The 22150-nt window shown below is 41.1% G+C and overlaps 1 protein-coding gene across 5 annotated transcripts in view; it reads right to left on the bottom strand.

Moving 5' to 3' along the window:
• Positions 1–21107, bottom strand: part of LOC121595891 (insulin-like growth factor-binding protein complex acid labile subunit) — a 187393-nt gene extending 166286 nt beyond the window's left edge. The window contains exons 1-2 of one of the 5 annotated variants that reach the window (XM_041920261.1): positions 20870–21107; positions 18279–19238 (exon numbers count right to left, since the gene is read on the bottom strand). The gene's annotated coding sequence lies outside the window, so the exon portion shown is untranslated. The remainder of the gene's footprint in view (positions 1–18278; positions 19239–20869) is intronic. The other 4 variants (XM_041920263.1, XM_041920262.1, XM_041920260.1 and 1 more) reach the window with 4 other exon arrangements.
• Between the last annotated feature and the right edge of the window lie 1043 nt (positions 21108–22150).

Genomic DNA, 22150 nt, shown 5'->3' with positions numbered 1-22150 from the left:
TTGTCGAGCAGGTTGCAGCGGTTGCATTTTGGTTGTTTAGATATTCAACGCAGTGAGGGATTTTACATTGCAAAAGCTACCGTTTTCCAGGACATTGCAGGGTTCTGCCCGAGGGCTTGTTTATTTGAATATGGATGAATGTTCTACGAAGGGCCAGTGAATTTCAGCTTCAAATCCAAGAAAAGCAAATCGAATAGATTGCAGCTTCGTTTCGAATTACAGCTTCGATTCGAATTGCCATTACTTGATCCCAGCGTTCGCCAGGTGGACCAGTCGCATTTTCTTTTCACTCGATTACCATCAAAATCGGGCAGCGGTGGTTTCGATGATTGTTTTCGGGGTATGAGACGATAGTTACGAGTGAAAACCCGGATTCGAGTGCAAAACAACAAATCCAACCGGAACGGCTCACTTGCTGCGAGCATCGTCCTCACAGAGTTTGGAGGTAAAATAAGCGCTTTCTCTCTGGATCACGTTTCCATGAAAATGACAGTTTCCATCATTTGGCAGACTATTAACTGATGAGACGTGGTGTGTATGTGTGGCTGTGCGTCTGTGCCTGGGATGCTGGATGTGGCGATCCAATGCTGTGGATGATTGGCGGCGAAAATGGTTGTAAAATTTGCATAATTTTGTTGGGATACCCAATTTGGATTATTTCCAACACTGGAGCTCGCTTCCCACGGCATTTAACCTTCGGTTGTGAAGCGAATGAGATTGCGTTTTTTCTTCTTTCTAGAACTGTAGTAACATCACTAATGGTGGAAGAACCTGATAGGAAAGAGCAAGGAGAGAGGGGGAAATATAACATGCAAATGAATTGAAGTGTTGGATGAAAATGAAAATGTTGAATGAAAATAGAGAAGAGAAAATTCAATTTATTGTTTATTCCGCTTCAAGTATGAATTATTCCGATGTTTTTTCTTCTTTTAGAGCTTATCTTAATAGCCCTTGATAGGTTACTTTGCATTAAATTACTGAAGAAAAGTAAGGCGAGTCAAAGCTTTATCCAATCAATTTATGTTTAAACGATTTTGAAAGCATTCGAGTCCCCTAATTATGTACTTATCATATTTTGAAAATTTCATTATTTAGTTCTTACATAAATTATGATATCGTTTGTAAATAAAAATAAATATCTGAAAATTTAAAAAAATCAAATTGAGTTTTTTTCTGTAACTACTTAAGATAATAAATTATCATGGAAATATTTTTAATGTTTTTTTTTGTATCAATTTATTACAATTTACAGATGGCTCTTTCTTTGGCATACTATCTCATATGGCATTATAGTTTACTTTATATTGATTGAATTTTCTTTTAACCCATCCACTTATATAGTACTAGAGTAGCAGAGATATTTATTGTGGATAGAAAGAAGGAAAAGATATATACATATGGAATCGATCGTTCTTTAACTTTGAGTACGCAATGTGCTTTCCTCAATGACCTGGGTTTTTTTTTAGCTTAACTAAATTTGAAATATGTTGTTTGCTTATTATAAATCTACTTATTTGGGAAAAGTGCCAAAACCCATGCAATTTTGGGCTTTAACTAAAAACGAATACATCTAACCTAATTCTTTACATCCATTTATGTTGTTTGTTACTTGTTTTGGTATGGTTCTATTTGGGGATATCAAATTATTATTTTTAATTTTCCTATAACAATCATTATTATTTTTACCTATTGGTTAGCCCTCGCAGAGCTAACGACCTGATTAAGATAAATGACAGTACAAAGTTACACACAACGATCTTTGTCCCAATTCACTGTGGCCACGGCAGAAACCTGAGTCGTTCTTGATCCCAAAACCAATCATAACAAATTAAATTAAGATCAATCAATCTTCAATCAAAGACAACATTCAAACATAGCATTTGCTGTACCAGTTACAAAATGAAGCTAGCAATATCAGAGCTTTTGCTTAGTCGAGCTTTAAATTTCAATGTTTGACCTACATTTACCGTACCTTACACAGCCCCGTATTTTCCTAGCTCCTGTTTATACGTTGCACATCATTCACACACCACACCACAAATGTCATCATTACCTATCGTAATTTCTTCCTCACTCCTCAACGCTACCTCAATCAACTTCCAATGCAAGTGGGAGCGTTTCACCTTCCGAAACTGAAATTGATTGACAGTCATCCAAAATTGCAAAACGATTAAATAATCGTTTCAGCGTATACGTTCCATTAACCTCCTACGCGGTCGTTTTATCACCATCCCCGTTACCGTCGTACGACAACATTCAGCATCCCGTCTCGGGCAATTGCAAACGGAGAACATTTGGCCAAAAAAAGAAACCTCAAACCGACGACGACGGTGGAAAAGTGGAGGCGCACGGTGGGCGATGGATAAAATTGGCAAATTCCACTTTTCCGGCCACTTGAGCTTCGATTTTGGGGCGTAATGACGATACTGAACTTTCACTTACAACCAGGCAAGCAGGCAGCAGTTTCCACAACTGATCCGACGGAGCGCATGGGCCGTAAAGCTGAGAGCTTTACTCGCCACGTTCGTACGCTTGCTGCTTTCACTCATCCGGACTCCACTTCAACGTATCCTTTTGCCCCCTTCCAGCCATTTATTCGATCTGAAGTAGCGACTAAACTCTTATCTTTATCTTTCGTCTTTTCCCGATTTTTCGTAATGTTTGATTTTTGCCCAAAACCGATCGGATTGCTGCTCTGCTTGGCCAAACCGTTATGGTTATAGATGCGTACAACCAGTTGATAACTGGCGTGGAGGGAAGCCTTACACAACACGAGTAAAAGCTAAGCTCGAAATAACATCCCAATCGGTCCACCGGTGCTGGAAGCAGGGAAGGGAAAGCAAAAAAATAAACACACCAAAACGAAACCATCTCAAAGCGGGGCTCAAGCCGTCGAGTGTCTCTGACATAACGGTGGAGGGGCTAACACACTCACGATAAGGACGCTGGGGATGAAGTGTGCGCTGCATGATCGGGAATTCATTACGTAGATTCTTCGGTGTGCTTCGTCCATGTCGTGCACGGATAGCAAGCCCCGAGCCGTACAAGCTTCAGCCCCCATTAACCGATAATGGGCCATTGTCCGGTTTCGGTCAACGTGCTTTCAGTGCGTTGCCTCGGACGCCTTAAGCTAAGTCTACGTCCTCGTGGTCGGTTGTCGGTGAGGAAGGAATATCCTCACGCAATAACGAACCCATTAACTTATCTCACTTTATGTTGGAAAAGGATTTCCCGTATAGGTGAAAAAACCTACACCCAACCGTGCTCCTGGGTGCATCAATGTTTAGATAACGATTTCGTCCTGCTCGATGAGCGTAGAGAAAAAATGAAAGCCGTTACTTCTTAAATTCAATTTAAAGATTTTCTTATATTAAGATTTAAATGGCCTATCTACCTTTTGCATTCAATGATTGGATTAGTCTTATATGATAAAATGAGCAAAAGAATCTCATCATCTTTTGGGAATCATTTAACGGAACGGAAAAACCATTTCATTTGTCGATTAGCTTTCTTGTTTGCTTATCCCAACCGTGCTTCATGTGTGTTTGTGTGTGGTATGCTCGCTTCCTCACCAAATAATTGATTCCAATTTCAATTTCTCGCACAAAAAAGTAATTCTATTATGTGCAGCCAAATGAGCGAAACCTTTTTCGAAGTGAAGAAAAAAGAGAGAAACGGTGAGAGAATAAAAAATCATTATACACACGCTTCTTACGTAGCGAGGGGTGATAAATGGAGGTAAACTGCAAAACGACATTGAGCACGGGAAAGAGCGATCTTTAAGCGACAGTCGACCGAAAAATCTGTTGCTCGTCGTAAGGGATTTTAATCGGCTTTGAAACTCGCTCCCGCATTAGCGATTACCAGGGCATTAAGATTTTCCTCCTTTATCGCTATCATTTTATGTTGGAAGATTTGAATTTCCAGCAACGTTCAAAACCTGATGGATCCTTATTAGCAAAAGGAAGGGACCGTATATTCTGTTACCTTTCTTCCGTAGGGTATTTCACAAAATGCTTTTAGACCGACGGCACTGGCACAACGTGGAGCGCGATGATGGATCATTCATGATTAATGTCAGAAAGGGTGGTTTTTGGGGAAGTTCTTTTTTTGACAAGTGGACAATGCCCACTCTAACACCTCACACAACAACTAAATGGCCAATTTGCCAACCTGCCGGTGACAAAGTGGGACAAAATAGTCATTTGCCGTACAAATCGCGACTCCGGAATGGTGTAGAACGAGCTTTCACCGCCATAGACCGGCTGACTGGGCTTTTATTCCTGCTTTTCATTCTACATTTTTGAAACGGATCCTAGGAAAAAGGAGAGAAACCGAGTGGTTGAGGAAGGAAAATACTCCATGTAAAATTTAATTAGCTTTTCCTCGTTAGTCTGCATTTTTACGAGCATTTTCGTTGAAGCATGCGGAGAATGCGAAGTGTGGAATGGTGATGGAAGGATTTATGGCATGGTTTAAATTTTTGTATTTTCTTTCATTCCATCACCGCCCGGAAATGATTTTTAATACCATAGAGGAAAAAGCACACTCACAGACTGACAACGGAATAACATTATTCTCCTAGCGGTTGAATGTTAATGTCATGGGAGAAAGGATTAAAATACACACACATGCGCAATAATTTGTACGGTGTGGAGCTGTGATATGGAAAATGAATTATGCCTACGTCTGATCCGTCATGTTCATTATTGTGATTATTGTAACAGTGATGGACTAGTGAATATGTTATTTGCATTCCAGGGACGCATGCAGTCGCATTTTTACTGATATTGGTTTAATTTTGATTTATGGAATAACAAATGGCTCAAAATGGTGTCAAATGGTTGTAGATAACGAACATAGCAGAGGGTTTAACACATAGTCGTAAATGTTTTTTTAAGCTCGGCAACATGTGGTCAATTTAAAAATTAATTTTTCTGTGAATTAAAAACTGATACACTTTTTTCAAAAAAGTCATCCACCTATAGAATGGTATGAAACATAGCTTATACATTGAATTGATTTCCGGAATTTATCGATGTTTCGCTATTTGTTTCAGGTTGTAAGTTGAATGTGATGCAATTGTTAAAGAATGGCTGGCCGATTGGCCAAAATCATTTGTTTGTGATATCCATAGAGAGAAAAAAAAACGCTTGTATCAATAACGGAACATTTTGTTTAGCCAGTAAATGCAGTAATACAATAGTGCGTGTTAAATTCTATTTGAACACATTTTTCACTTAGATCCTGCGAATAGAAAGAAAATATACTACTACGACTAGATTATAAAGAAGTAAAATAATAAAACCCATAATGTATTTTGTCATTAACATACATAGTGTTCGCGTGTTTAGGATTGGCAATAAAAAATGGATAGTAGTATTCGATTTTTGATTGGTGTATCTTTACCCCCACTAACGAAGCGTTAATTGCATTTTCAATAATAGTATTCCATAAGTCAGCAGATAAAATTTGACATCTCTATCAGTCCAACTCTAACCGCGATGGCCCAAAAAGTGAAGCAACTTCGTTGAGAAGCGTGAGCGATCAAGGAAATACACCACTTCATGACGAAAACGGACAACGTGCCGCAGGTTGTAGACGTCGGATAAGTACATTCTGGCATCTACCACATCTTGGCACTATTAGACAACAATCCCGGTTTCTAATGGCCGACGACTCTGAACGACAAGAAGGTCGAAGGTCGGAAGAAGCTGAAGAACCTAGGAAAAACCTAGCTCGATGCAACAAAATAGTGGCCAAATAGTGAGAAGTACCGGGGAAACATGAACATATATGTCAGCAACAAGAAATCGCTTCCACTGGTATCCCAGCGGCAGGCAATGACGCCACAACTTAATGCGATCCTTTAAGGAGCAGTCAACAGTCAGTGAACCGGCCCAATATCCTCTAACTATGCCCTATGAAGTATTTCAGGACCTACATGGTGCAAAATAGTTAGAGTAGAAAAAAATTGTAGCATAAATAGAAGAGAAATTAATACAAATCATAATTTAAAAATATGCCTTAACGCATGTGTCCATCCGCCTCGGCGAAAATTTCGGATAACTGTTCCTGTTCCGTCAGACTCGCAAGATTGTAGATTTATTTTCACAAGTCAGCTTATAATGGAACTTTTCGTTTGGTTATATGATTTTTTAAGGGAAATTTATAGAAAACAATCAACTGTTTTTGTTTTTTTTTGTATAGCTATCCAAAAATAATCTAATTTTTATTACAAACGTTAAGATAATTGATACGCCTCGACTGCAAATGTTTAATGAATGACAAACCCTGCTCTAGGATTTAATAATTCGGAAAAGAAAGGGCAGTGGTAGACTAACAGGATTTTAAGATAATGTCAACATTTTAAACCGTTAGCAGAATATCAAACGACTCTATTAATAGGGGTCAAGATTATTATTGATAATCGAAAAGCAGCATAATTGAGCAGTCTCATTTGTTGTATGTTCAATTTACATTTGCTTTTTATTTTTCTAGTAAATTACACTTGTAAGGCGTTTGTCCGATAGTTTGGTGATACATAAAAAGAGTGATACATATCGATTAGGTGACCTTCTTTGAAATTGAATTTGTTGTTAATTATTTTTCATGTTCCCAATACTTTAAGTCTTTAAGCGGGATGTTTGCCGACACCGTAGCCAATTCGAATAGCTGATTCGATTAGCCGAATCAAGCTAGGTAAGTATTCCATTCCTCTTTATCCCACGAATCGGCGCCCATTTGGGTCAGTAATAATCGATATAATCAATCAATATTCTATAATCCCCCATGATAATCCCACTCACACAGAATCGCCCTGCAGGAGAGTTCTATCCCGTCTGTCCAGCGATCGGTGTTAGTGGCGATGGAATGCGATAAGCATACTAGGAAGGCGAATTACTGCGCGTTTATCATCGTACGCCACCCAAACTCATCGTTTTTTATCGATTAACTTGTTTCCTTGTTTTATCTTGCTTCTATTTTCGTTTCATGCCAAAGGCGTATTGAATTCCGGGAGGGAGAAAAAATGATTAGACCAACTTTGACACGTTGCTGGTGGCTATTGGCGGCCCTTCGAAATAGCTTACGCTGAAGAGCTAGAAACATTGTTGTGTTGCTGTAACACAACTTTACTGCGTAAATTATATGGATCTAGTTTAATTGCGGCCATTCACACCAACGACAGCCATGGAAACCCGGCTGTTCGCTGCAAACCTGTTGGTGTTTTGTTGGAGTGTTTATAGTTTTCCCGCCTGGGCGTATCGTATCGTTATCCCTGGAAGCTTGTTGCGGGAAGGCGCTAGTCCTTTTCCCAAAAAGTTGGGCTTCCAACAAGCGCGTCAGATATGTGCAAACTTTGCCCAGACGAAAATGATTTATACCGCCGTAATCACCTGCGCTTTAGGCCTACCCGAGCTTCTACCATTCCAAACAGCCAAATCCTTACACAGTCTGCAATGGGCATTGACTTGGGGCGAATAGGCCGCCGAAACATTGCAGCACTTACTGGCACTACTCCGGCGTTGCCGGTACAACAATACAACAACCCTGGAGGAATATATCATTTGGCAAATAAATAAATTAGAAAACTTTTCCACTTAGAGCTACCGTGCCTCGAACCGGGACGACGGGATTTACCTTTGTGTCGAGCGTGGTAGAGGACGGTTGATTGCACACCGTAACAACCGAACCCGACAATCCTTCTGGGAGGTATCGCGCGCTTTCTTTCCTGTTCCGGAGTGTGTGGGGCGGCTAGCAGCCGTGGTGCAAATTGTGTTCATGCTTCGCTAGTTTATTTCTTCAACAACTTTACTCGAATCGCAGCACAACTACTCCCACACTGACCTCCCGAGGGTGTTGTATGTATGTTGCGGTCTCCGTTGAAGTGATCTTTCGAAAGCGAGCTTTTCGTGTGCCAGGAGAAGTTTTGGGCCCCGTTTCACCTTCGGGGCAAGTTTCACCTACACGGAGCGCTGCCAGTCTTTACAACAGTCCGTGTCGAAGCTCGACGATGGATGGTGTTTGCTTATTTCTCAAAACTAAATGATAACAATATTCACTGAGAACACGTGGAGCTGTGCAAAAACGGAACAGCCTTGAAATATTTCGCTCCACTTCACTTCCTCCTGTACCGAGGGCAGAAATAGAATCTATGTAGGTGCATGGAATAACAGCGCAGAAAAGAAGTATTCTCCTCGTTGACGGCGAAGCTCAAACCATGATTTAAAAATAAACAATTTCGGCCTCTTCATCGCGTCTTGCAGCAAATGTGGCCTTGAATTTCTCCGCGCTGAAGTAAATAGAAGCCCCTTGCCATGTAAATTTTGTTGCAATAAGTAAAAAAAGAAAATTTTGTGAATTTATCCAATGCTCGCGACCATTTGATGTTTTTAAGCTGTGCTTTTAAGCCGCATAACTTCCTCCCGTTTACCGCCCCGTAACGATTGAGTAATAATTGAGCAGAAAAATATACGACACGGGAAAAGTTTCGCTGCGTAAAAAGGAGGGTTTTTTCACGAAACGAACAACTAAGTCAAAACATAACAAAAAAAAACACGCCTCGAGGCTTTCACTTTGCCAACCATGTCAACCAGTGATAATGAATGGTCTATTTTTATTGCAATTAGAAAACAAATAAGCTTGGTCTACTCGCTATCCTTGGTGAGCTTGGTGAGTGGGAAAAATGGACCCAGCCGGCACTTCACCCTCGTCAAAACAGGCAAACCAAAACACTACGCACGTTGTAGTGTTGGGAGTACAGTTTGTTTCAGGGCTCGTGGTGAAAAGGATCGTAAACTTGTGTAACAAGGGTGAGGACAGCTTTAAAGGCTGGATCCTGTTAAACGTTACAAATTGAGACATGGTTAACAAATAACCAATGAGAACCGATTAGTGTTTTTTTTAGCAATATAGGCAAGCCTTGTAAAATTTAAAAAAAATACGTGGAAGAGACAAAACTTTTAGATTTTTTAATCGAATTGTTAAAGAAAAGAACTGTGTTATCAATTTTAATGCATAATTTATCTTAGAAACCCCTAATTAGCAAAACATGGGAATATTTCAATTTGTGACAATTTGTACCAATTTCGTTTAATTTTGAGGAACATAACAAATCAAGAGGAGTTACACCATAAACCATCGGTGTATTTTGTTGTATATACAATTAAATAAAACAAATACATATATCTTCTTCTTCTTCTTTGGCACAACAACCGTTGTCGGTCAAGGCCTGCTAGTACCCACTAATGAAGTGAGCTTGGCTTTCAGTGACTTATTGTTACCATAGCAGGATAGTCAGTCCTACGTATGGGGGCACGGTCTATTCGTAATACATATATACAATATACAATAAATAAACAGATTAAAATAATGAATTCCATACATTTTCTTGTAATTCCTTCGTAACACCCTCCCCCCCCCCTCTCTTCATTATTCACGGTGAAACAATTATGGTCAGCGGGGGATCACAAGGAAATGCATTAATTTTTTTACAATCACAATATGTTATATTGTCTCCCAAAATTTCACGTCCACTTTCACTAGAGCTATAACCTGGACTTTACTGTCGATTTCATTGGGCTTGTTTCAGGCAAGGGGTTTTCAATTCCAACAAAATATTTTTTCCACTTAGTCTGATTGCTTCTACATTTTGCACTGCCTAGACATATATTTAGTTTCTCTTGTCTACATTGCTTTTAAGTATAGAATTCAGTGAGAAGAGAGCATAGTTTCGTAATCCGTAATTCTTCAACATAAAAATTGAATTAAAATATGGAAATAAAATAACTAACTAACTATCTAACATTGAGCTTGTGATTGTCATGCCATAATAGACATTTCAATCAGACAGTGTAATAATTTAAAATGAGTTTGATTCAAATTTACAACAAATAAGTTTAGTAGATTTAAGAAAAATAAAATATCTCCCGATTCAATTATCGATGCAGAAAGGGGTTAGTTTTTCAAGTATAAACCACGGTATATTGGTTCTAAAACATTGAATTTGTAATATGTACCAAAACATATACTGGTTTCTAAAATGTGAAACATTAATTGATTTTTATCGCAAATAAATGTTGGGTAGTTTGGGATCAAATATTGGCAAAATAAATTAAAATGGAAATTTTGGTGACATCAATTCGTACAACTCGTTGTAGCAACAATTTGAACATATTATCGAACTTGAAATAAATGAAGCTGTTGAAACATATGAGTTATTTTGAATAAACGTTATAGTGAGCTTCTCGTTGATCTGCAATGAGTGATTCCTCAGGTTGGATTATTAGAAACAACAAAAAGTTAAAGTTTTGTTTAAAGTTATTGTAATGACAAATACCACTTGAAGAGGTTTAAGATTTTAAAAAAATCTAAAAACTTCTTCACGAACTTGCATTGCTTTAAAACTCTTTGCAAACATTGGTGATAGTCCTTAGATTCTGTTTTTTATCCTAAAAATGTGTAATCTATAATCATTATTCATTGGTAAAATGATAGCAAGTCTTATTCTATATTATTAAATTAGTTTGAATAGTAAATAATTCCAGAAACTAAACAATAACACTATACCTTCAACCACTCCCCTGTAGCTTAAGCAAACAGAAAGATAATATCTTTTCCTTCTTTACGCTCCACACAACTTCACAGTTTTAGTTTTCAACCACAAAGCAGACGAAAAAAACTTTTGCCATTCATGTTAGCGACTACCATTTTTTATCTTTCGTTCTTTTCAGCCTTTCTGTAAAAAAAACCTATGCGTTTGCTCTTCGTCGTACAAACTCCACTTCCACCGAGGGTCCCATTCAAAAGGATACAGGATACAAACCCTTTACAACAGTTTAATGTACCTCAAACCCGTCCATCCATTTATTGAAAAGTCTTTCTTGCTTCAAAACACTCACACACACACACACACACACAAACACTCATATATACACTGATGCAAAAAGCCCACCCAAACCCATCTTGGCGGTACGGCATTGCGCACTGGTACGACGCCAGTGCGTTAATGAGTGCACCGGCAAGTGTCAAGCACTGGGCTGGGCTGGTTGAAAAAGTGACAACTTTTTCCTGCAGTTTGCCATGTTAAAAGGAGCAAACGGTCTCCTATCACTCCTATTCTATTCACCATACGCCAAGTGGTACTTGAGACTTTGCACGAATGGACGGCTTTTTCGGTGCTTGAGAGTGCAGAGACTGTCCCCGAGACAGCACCAGCCCCAAGGACGAGCGGTTGAGCATCGATTCGAGTGCGTCAGAGCGCCATAATGCAATCAAGAGGCTAAATCTATTATTCAATTATTTATTAGCAGTTAAAAGAGAAAGGAGTTGCGCTTCTTGAAGCACGGGAGCTCTTTCATTTTTTTTCTGCGTACCCAAACTCACCCTGTTTTACTTGCTGGCGCGTGATTTTCGTGCTAAATTGCACAGAAAAAGAGATACCAAAAAAAACCGACTCTCATAACTCATACTGTCGTTAAAGTGCGCTAACGTGCTGTGGTGTGATGTGAAATTTAACCTAACTTTTTGCCTCCACATCCTTACATCGGAGCGAAAACATATCTCCCCAGTACTGTTTCCTGAGTGCATTATTAACAGAACAAGAACAAAGGCAACCCATCCGTCCGTCGAGTTGATGATACAGGGTGCGAAAAAGCTCTTTCCTTCCTGCTATATATGGCACAAGGATGAGGTGCTAATGACAGTAGTTGCCCACGCATGGCGCCCGCTTGTTTCATCACCGATCGGCGAATGTGCGGCGACACGGTACACCATTTGGCTTGTTCCGCGTCAGACGCCGTTCCACACCGCGCAGTTTACGAGGCTAAGCTGCTTGTGATGATACAAAACTACACGACAACACTTTCTCGCTGGTTTTCTGTACCGCTTGTTGTCATGGTCGGGTTTTGCAGTTGGCGTGATAAAAGTGTGCCACAATCATCTTGCAGTCGGCCTACCGCACCGACGCGTGTAGTCCCTTCAGAGGCTGAGCATCATAATACAGCGAACATCCTTCGGTAGTCATTCCCGGCTCCTGTTTCCCTCTCCTTCCACGGCAATCAACCCCCGATGTAAGAAGACGCAGTGAACCGGGAGTGGTGTAAGGAATGGCGTTAGTTTTTGTTTCCTTCTTCTTCTTCAACAACTCGTTAAGGTGAAGTACTGTACTGCAACACAAGAAAGCGCGCGAAGACGCGGCACAGAGTGTATTCGAGTATGCATATTCTGTGCACGGTATGCTCTTCCCGGATGATGTGATGTTCAGCACTCAGTAGGGCGTGATAGTTATTAAAGAGTTACACGGCTCACTGGTGTTTCCTGCGGGGGGAAATAGGCAAGGCGCACACTGTAGTAGCTTTCCCTGGTTAAGTGCATCCTGAGTGTAATTACTGACAGTGTGCAGGAAGTGCACGATTCTTGCGAGGTGGTAGCAGAACAATGTTGAATCTCCAGGCAACTGTATAGCAAGATATGTTGTCAAAGCTTAATATCTATATAGAGCTATTGATCGGAAAGAAGCAAATCAGTGCTTGAAATTACCTTTATATTTGATGTAAAAATCATGTTAACATGCATGAACAAGTATAGAATTACAGGAGACATTTGATTGGTTTTATCGTTCGTCTTTTATTTACGAACATAAGCAATTTTTCAAATATTTATAATAAACAAATCACAAAATAAGAAAGGGCATACGGTCCTGAATATTTAACGAATCAATGCAGTATAAGACATACCTAATCCATAAATGCTATCATAAATTATCTGAATTACATGTATTATGAAACAGCAATAAATTTGAAAAATATTTTTTGACCTCGAGCAAGAAATTGTTAGAAAATAAACCGAAAAAAAAAACAATTTTTAATCGTAGACTAAATTCCTTTAAATGACGTTACACTCAAAGACCATGAGTTTACTAAAATTGCTTATAATTGATTTTATTTTAAAAAGAAATGCTGCCGTACAAACTCGAATAATTAAAGGTAAAACGCTCACATATTCAAAATACTCTTCTTTGTTATTAATTAAGAACGATGTCAGAACAAGGATAATCTCTCAGTCTGTTGAAATTGCTGGATGATTCCAAACGAACTCTTTTCCAGAGCTAGGAACGAATGCAACGAAAAACTGTATGAGTTATACGAAGACCTCTCGTCATAACAACTTTAGGAATGGAAAAATGAACCATCATCAAATGGATTCATTATTTATAAATATTTCATCCTACTATCGATTACATTTCTGTCTTTTCTGTAACATTTTTTTTTTTTCATTTTTCCAGGAGTAACAATCAACGACATCATGTCAGCCTGATTAAGCTTTTTCGACTTATTATCAGTACCATTACCTTCTCTAAGACATTACCTTGCAAACAATGGATGTTTTTAGTTTTGGCATGAAATTTGAACAATAATAATAACTATCAAACATAAATCTCATCAAGTATTTAACTGATGTTGCTAAACTTTTCGAAACGTCTTGCTATTCAAACAGTTGATCTTTCATCATAGTAATTAACTATTTTAATTATACAAATATAAACTGTAAAATATTAATTATTTACTTCATTCAGCCATATGTAATTCATTTAACCTCGCCCACCTTACCACAAACAGCGCGAAGTGTGTGTTTCCCACCCAGTTAGTGGTCATGATAATATATCCGTAATGGGAAAATGTGATTCTAAATGCTTCGTACATTCTGTAAAGTACAGTAACAATGCTTCCTTTCCACTTCTCTTCTCACAGCAAAGATACCAAATTTACCTTCTACCCATTTACGGGTATTTCACAGCGAGGCTCCATTCTTGTTGCTATTGTAGGTGAATCCTCACCCATAAAAATGAAACGTAAATCTTGTCGCGTACCATAAATTCACGACCGGCAAATGTATTCGCCTCAGACGGCGAAGTCGTATTTCTGCTGCTAATCTTTTCCCCGAATTGTGCTGCAAACGATGCCTTTCTTACCGGCGCATTCCCTACCGCGCATTCGTTGTGACTGTTTGTTTTTGCTGGCCTTCCTGCTCTGTTTATCGTTCGCTCCGTTTAACTATGTCAAAGGTCACTATAAAAGTGGGCCGTTGTGAACATGAGATGGTATATGTGTGTATGTGTTTGTGTGCGCTTTTCTCTAGCCCTGAAATTACCCACCAACAAGCCAAAGCCAACCGTAACAACTCCTGGACGGTAATAATTCTAGCAATCCCTCAGCCGTCAAATGAAGCCATCTGAAGGCACCAGCCATGCTTTTCCTCCCATGCCTTGCGAGATTGCAGAAAAATCCGAATTAAATCCACAAAACAAAGGACGCTTCTAGCCGGTTTGGCAAAGACGATCTTGAACAAAAAGCAACTCAACTAGCAGTCTCCGGTCTACCCTGGTGTACGACAAGCACCTCGCTTGACAATACCTGTTCATCCACCAAGGACACCCTCATCAAACTGCCCTACATTTCTCATCGAGCGCACTCTGAGACCCCGGTATCCAGCTCGTAAAACGCGATAAGATTTAAGACGTCAGCGAAACCGGTGCAGCTCAAAAACCCTTGGCAGGCTTTCTTATCTGGATAGACATACCTGGCTCCGTTGCACTGTGATGCCGGCGTCTTCCGCGGAGCCCTTGTTCCGTGTTGTTGCTTGCTTGTAGGAACGTTTGCAATCTCCCACCCATTCCGTGAGCTGGATTTTTCCAAGAGATAGCAAAACATAAATTTACTACCAACAGCCAAACAAACAGCTAATGAGACGGGACAGCTCCGGGACAGGTGAGAGGATTCTCAGCGCAAACTCGGCGCAAAGTTTGGATGCACTTTAGGTCGTGCTTTTTTTTTTTGCGCGACTTTTTCTGTGTTTCATGTGGAAGTATATCTCGGTGCAAAAAAAAAGGAAAACACAAGCAAAAAGGCGCGCAAAAAATATCAGTCCAACTCTCCGCGGTTTTTTACGTGGGAGCTTTCAACCGATCAGAAAACTTTGCAATATGACAGATGTGTCTCGTTTTTATTTCTGCAGTGGCTCCGAATACATGTACGAGTTTCCATGGAAACCCGCCTTTCCGAACGTCCTTTTTCCGCTCGACTCGTTCGACAGTGATCCAGATCCTATCTGACAAATTTCCTTGTCATCGGGTTGGGGCAGCTTGCGTACTACGAACAAAGCTCGATGTAAATCAGAAATCATTGCTGCCAAGGCTTCCGTCTTGATATTTTCCTGCAATCAGACCCGTTTTTTCCTGTATTTTTTGCCCCCTTAGTACCACGCTGACAAAGGTCCTTGGGTCATAAATATACGAGCTGCTAGCAAACCATCCATAACGTACATGAACGGCGTACGGCGAATATGTAGAGAAGTGAATTTGATGTGAAACACGACCCGGGTGCGTGCGTCGACGTGAAGCGATATGATGGAGTGCAAGCGTTGGAGCAATACCATTGGACGAACAAAAAAAAAAAAACTAAAACGGTATAGCCAAAACTTTCAGATACACCGAGCAGTCTTGCTCCGGTTGACTAGTTGACTTTCCATTGGGTATCCATTGGGTTTGAAGAAAGAATGAGAAAGGGACTGAAAATTCTTGCAAAGCAGATTTAAACGAGTCCCTCCCTGTACCCATCCGTACCGGGCGTGGAAGTTACGTTCCAGTCGGGTGAGCTTTTTGGTCTTTTCTGTAAGCCATACCCGATGTTTATTATAGCACACGCGCCTCCAACAAGCTTTATGACTTTTCTTTGCGCGGAGGTTTTCTTTCCCAAAGTCTGCTGCATAGAGGGATGTATCTCGTATCTTCACGTGTTATGATGCACGTGGAAGCAACGCCAAAGATAAGACCAAAGCCACAGCCTTGCTGCTCTTGTTTAAGACGCTTTTCTTCTTCACGATTTTCTTCCATACTTTCCACCTTTCATCAGCACGTTTAGTGGTTCGGTGCGGAACTGTATTTTTTCCACGATCTCCCAGCGGCCGTGTGTTGCTCAGTTTGTTACTCCTCTCGTTAAAGCTTACATCGATAAGCCGGGCTTTGCAGTGCAGTTTTGTTGAGGTGGAGCATTCCATTCCGGCGCGGCCCAAAAAAAAAGAAACAAACGCCGCCCCAGAATGCGCACAGGTGGGACAGGTTGAGTGACTTGTCCCTTTATGAGCATTTAGATGTGTACAAAAGTAAGCAAACAGGTACAGCAAAAATGGCGCTTCATAATTCCGCACCGCTCGACCGCTGAAGGTGGAAGTTTTCGCGAGAGTAAAAACTTTCCCCAAAAGCTTTTGGACATTTTTTGTGCGCACCACCCTGGTAGAGGAACTTTATCAAAAACGGATCACACAAAAAAACTGGCGCGACCGGTGAAAAATGAAAATAAAATGGCTCAAACATTTTTAGCCAGGTAATGAAATGAAACGTTCATTATGGAGCGTTTTCTTTCCCTAGTCCACACACCTGGAAGGTGTATTTTAAAGGCAAACGTTCGTGAAGAGAGCTTTTTTGGAGGTGATTTGGAGTTGTAGAAAAGTCTTCAAAATTTGTTCTACGGCTATAATGAGGATCATTAGGCGAGGTTACGCCTCACTTGTGAGGAGCGGTTCATTTACGAGGCTAGATTATGAAGCTTATAGTATCAAGATGCCGGTTTTAGTAGTTTTTTTTTTAAACTTTATTAAACCCTAAAATATATATCGACCGATTATTCAATTGTAGTTTCATAGTGGGAAGATTTACCAAATCTATAACTTTTGGCTCAATTGCTCGGTAAACATCGATATGGCGGCATGTTGGACTATGCACGGCTGCATTATTCTACGCCCTAATTGGTTGTAATTCAATAACCTCTCGTTTTCCATTTCACCAAATTCAATTTCCACGGTATAATCGCTTGCGGTAATTGAAAGCCGATCCACGCACTACTCGGCCCACCTAAGGGCTGTTCGCTTTAAAGTCTAAGATCTGGGCGAATGTTCCCCACGGGTTGAAAACAATCACACTACCCCGGTCTCCCCAGTCGGTTGTTTGGTGGATTGGTTAATTAATTAAGCACAAGCTGGTGATGGTTTCATTTCGTGGAAAATCGCAGGATAGCACTCCTCAAAAGGACGCACTCGAAGGCAGTGCAGCCACTTGCTGCAGAGCTGGTCATCTGTCACCGTGTTTTTGCCGTGAAAGCAGAAGGCTTTCGTCGCTTACCAAAGGTGCTCATCTTTCGTCGGGCAAGATTGGCAAACAATAAAAGGTTTTACCGGCATTCTCATCCGTCTCCCGCCGCCATTAGACGCATCGCAAAAGCTTCCCTAATGATTAATTATGTTTCATTAAATTCCCTCTTTCGTGGGGGAGCGAAGCAGGTTGGGGCTTTTATCGACCGGTGGCAGGAATGCTAACCGTTTCGGGCTAAATTACACACCGGCCGGTGATGAGGTAGGGCAGCGACCGAAAAGGGGATGAAATTTATTAGAAGATGCTCAATAGTTCCGGTTACCGGCAGGACGCTTTCTAACGCTTCCCGAAAAGAGGCCAATTCACGCTCGTGACAGTAAGCGAGTGAAGATTTGTGGGTTCACCTGGCGAAGGGTCTAGATGCTTACTTCAAAGCGGTTACTTTGAGGTTAGCAAAGAAGCTTTTCTTTCACGCACATCAACTTAGATAGCTTTCAAAATTTTGACTGATCCCTTTCGCCACCTCCAAACTTTCAGTGCCAATAATGGGGCAAACATAAATAATCAGCAAAAGCTTAACTTCCTGCCGCACACCGTGGCGCTAGTTAATTAAATTCGACTCCACGCCACACCCAGCGCTGTCGATCGGGGATGGTTCGGTTCTAGTAATGATTCTTAACAGGGGCTTTGTGTGTCTTCGTACAAAAATAAGCTTCAGCTGCTTGTCGGTAGACGGTTTGCTACTTAGAAACCGTTTGGTCATTAGCCGCTGGAGCCCTCCTTCAACAACCTTCATGCGCTAATAATTCTTCCAAACTTTGCCTGCAAAACTCCCAAAATGTCAAACACTCCCCGAACCATTTTTTTTTTTTGCAAACCAAAAACGGGAAAGCTTTTAAAAAGTTATCCCGCCCTGTTCACGGCAACTGACTTTACCGTTTTGATAATCTATTAGTGTAGTGCGGCCGTGCCAGTCAGCCAGCCAGCTAGTCAGCCAGTCATTTGGTACGGACCGGATGGGTTTCGCCGTTTAGAAGCTTTGAATTGCCAAGATAATGTTCACCAAACCAGACAAAAAAAAAAATGCACGCAGGAACAGGAAAAAAGCCAAAGGTATACGCGCTCTACTTACCGTCGATGGAAGAAAGTCCGAGAAAGGCTCGCTGCCAAGAACTCTGCCGACAGTAATGAAGTCCTTCCGGTTTGGCAATTAGAGCAGCTCTGCTCGCACTACACTCTCCTGACTAGACTGTCTGCGGATGATGTCCTTTTCACACCGGGCTGGTGGAAAATCTTTCCCTTCTGGAAACAGATTTTATTCGGTACGTGAAAATTTTCTACCCATTTTCTTTTTTTTTTAGCACTGGTTTTGTTGGTCGCTTCCGCTGTTGCCGCTCTCCCGTGACTGGCTTTATCAAATCACTTTCCGCTCGATTTAATCGAATAACATCTTCTTCGCTGCCGTTCACTGCTCGAGGTATATCACCGTCCTTCGGGTGTGGGGAGTCGTTCACCGTCCACCAACCCCCTCTCTAAACAGCTATTGGGTATCCCCTCGAGAAAACATTATTCTCGTTCTTCTGCTGCGCACCCAACAAAGCGCTTCCCTTTTTGACCTTATAATCTTAATGTGTTTTTTTATCTTCACTCACTTTCCCACTCACTTCATTGAATGATTTAAGCTGGGGCCCGGGCACACTTGCTCACACACCTTAACGCACTTCCTTGCTTTATTTGGGACAGATCGGGCCACAAAAAACCCATGCACACTACACACAAACATTCACAAAAAAGGATGAAAAAAATCGCACACACATTGCTCGTAAAAGCAGCAGATGGTGGACAGTGGTTAGCGTGGAAAAAAAAACCCGTAAACGGAAATCAAACAAATCACGACCGTAACGAAGCTGACCAGTTGGGTTTGCCCCAAACGATTGCCCCAATATGCACGACCTTTCTCACACAAGCACCACACACACACACACACCTTCACACGCACACTCACAGATCACAGACACTTTCCTACACAAATACATGAAATCCGAGCTAATCCCAATCTCAATAACTTCATCGGTTGATTTGTACGCTTCGTCTTCCACCGGCGCGACAGTGAGGAAAAGGAAACGGGAAAATCGAAAGAAAGATTGGCCAAGCTTGTGCGAGGCTGCCACAACTTTAACTAAGCCCACAGAAGAGCTGTTTTTTCCGTGAAAAGCGGTGTGCTCTCTAAATTGCGTACTCAGGTGGGCCACCACCAAGTTGTTCCAGTGATTGAGTCAAGAAGCGAATATAAAAATGGTGTCCATTCCAGATACAGCGTAGCAGCAAATGAGAGCTTTATTGTCATCCGTGAAAAATTGTCCATGGTTTTGGAAAATGTTTTCGCTGGAATGCTCCACCAATGGCTTCCACGAACGAAATGAAACGCCACACCTCAGCTTTAAAGCCTCTTTTTGCCAATTGCCAGTTCGGCTGATTGCCTGGGTGAAGGTTTTATTTTTATCCACTTTTAAGGGGTGCTTCCCACGCACTGCAGGTTGAATTATTTAATTCGTGAACCCTTTGGAAATACCCTTTCCACAAAATCACTCCGAGAGCTGGCGTATGGAGCCACTTGGGTGAAATTTAAAAACAAATAAAAACGCTTGCACACCCCCAAGCACAACAGCAGCTGGGCGAGCGACCACAACGTGCATGAAGCCCAACTATAGCTGAAATATATACGGCGTATATAAATCCTGCCATGCTGCGGCACACAATTGAATTCGCACAAAACGCACACATGGTGAGATACCCGTGTGCCCGTTCCGTTCCGGGCAAAAAGGGCGCGTATAAGCACCACGTTAGTACCTTGAGGCTTTCGATCCATAAGCAGAAAGCTGCTGCTTTTGCTGCCTGCCCATGCCCATAACGAAAGGTTTGTGGTGTGTGCGTTCTTAAATTTTTAAATTTACCATTGCCATCGCCCACCAACCGGTGCGCCACCCCCAAAACCGCCACGGACACGGTTCCTTTTTGCCTGCGCCGGAAATGAGTCTTTATCCGTGGGCGGAAAGCTCCAGCCGAAGGGTGGAGTAAGCGTGCAATGGGGATGCGGAGAGAAGGGGTTAAGTAGGGATGGTTGGGTTGGTTACGTTTCGTTTCGGTTTCAATTTTACCTCGTTTGTTTTTTTTTCTTTGCGACTCGTACCACATACATTAGCGATCGTTCACACGAGCTTTAAGCTTCGAGTCATTGCTTTAATCAGTTGGATATGGAATTCGGTAGAGTTATTCCTCTGCATTGCATTTTCGTTTTCATTGGGGAAAGTAACACATTCTTACGTGGAATGTAATATTAGTGAAGATTGGTGTGCTCTTGGAACTGTGATGTACTTTGTCGTTGTTATTGTGTAACATCTTTATCCGTCATTTTTTCAATCCTTTCAACTTTCAATCAAAATAATGTAGACTGTTTCTGTTTTCTTCTAATAGCGCTTTCTGCTTTGGTTGCTTTTCAGATTTTTTGTTCAATTACATTCCCCCATTATATTTACACCACTTACACAAGTATCACTCTCAGCAAGGAATGCTTTTAAGAAAATAGCCACTCAGTACAACTTATTCTACAAATTCATTTTGCAAGTATATCAATCTTCAATCTTCCCATAACATCCACCACATTTTACCAAATACTGGATTTTGTTGAAATTATTGAACTATTTATTTTCCTTCACACACTACCTTAATTGATACATTGGGGCACATATCGCGAACTAATGTCACCCAATGGTACACTCCTAAGTTTACGCCCGAGCTTAACGATTTCACCGATTTCGCCGGGTCGATGATTGCGTCCGATTCGACCGAACCTACGACAAGCACTGTCGGCTGGCAGGATGCTGGCCAATAATTCTGACCGCTGCATTTGCCGAAGATACCACCGACAACACGCCCGAGATGTCCCTGTCGGTGTGCTCACCATTCCTTCGCCTAGGTTTCACTGCCAAGGAGTAGGGATGGTGAGGGCACCAGAATTGAAGGTGCTGCTAGTATTCAAGACAAGCGTTAAAAGATGTACGTACGGGTTTAAGATGAACGCACCTTCGGATGAACCATCCCGGTTCGTGCTTTACGGTTCATGATGTTAGCGCACGCGCATATGGCCAAACCTCCCCACCTCAGCGGTCGGAGGATGCAGCGAATGATGGAATCAAAACAAACAGGACATCAAAATATGCCGGTCGAGACAACCGGAAGAAAAACATCGCCAGTGGGCCAGCGCCCACGGTGGGTTTTGCCCGCGAGAGACCGGATGGCGTGTGCGTATGTGCTTTTCGTTTTCCATTGCTGTTGTGAGTCATGTGTCCTACTAGAGAAAGTAGGTGAGCGAGGGAGTGAAAGAGAGAGCCACAGTTTCGCGGATGTGAGATGATCATGAACTTGGGAATAGTGATATGAGGTGTGCTGTATTATTCATTCGTTGCTAAATTCATTCCAAACTAATATGGAACGATGGAGCAGCTATATTTTACGTGAGATGGGTTAAGATATGTTAAGATGAACTATAGCTGGCATCGCGAATAAATGAACACATTTTAACAGTCGTTTAAAGTTCATTTTGGTTTAACCGAGTTCATTTGTTGTTCATTCCTGTTAAAATAAACGATTGTCAAAACAGTTAACGACTGCTCGATATCGCATATAGGCAAACACGGGGAAAAAAATCGAGCAGTATAATTAAACGACTGTTAATTTGTATCGCATACGCTCTTGACAGTCGTTTGTTTAACGGCGGCATAGGATCAGTCGTTAAAATTAACAAATGAACTCAATGCGTTCGCGATGCCAAATTCTAGCAATTTTTAACGACTTTGGTTAATTTTTAACGACTGTTAATTTTAAACCAATTCTTTCGCGATGCCAGCTTATGTTTAAGTATTTATTTTTTTAAATAATAGTATTATTACAGTTATTTTCATTGGTTTTCCCTTCATTCTATTTCATTTTGTGTTACAACTATGA

This window comes from Anopheles merus, chromosome 3R (assembly GCF_017562075.2).
Source record: "Anopheles merus strain MAF chromosome 3R, AmerM5.1, whole genome shotgun sequence".
NCBI lineage: Eukaryota > Metazoa > Arthropoda > Insecta > Diptera > Culicidae > Anopheles > Anopheles merus.
The sequence above is the reverse complement of the archived record's forward strand: the minus strand, read 5'-3'. Positions and strand labels throughout refer to the sequence as shown.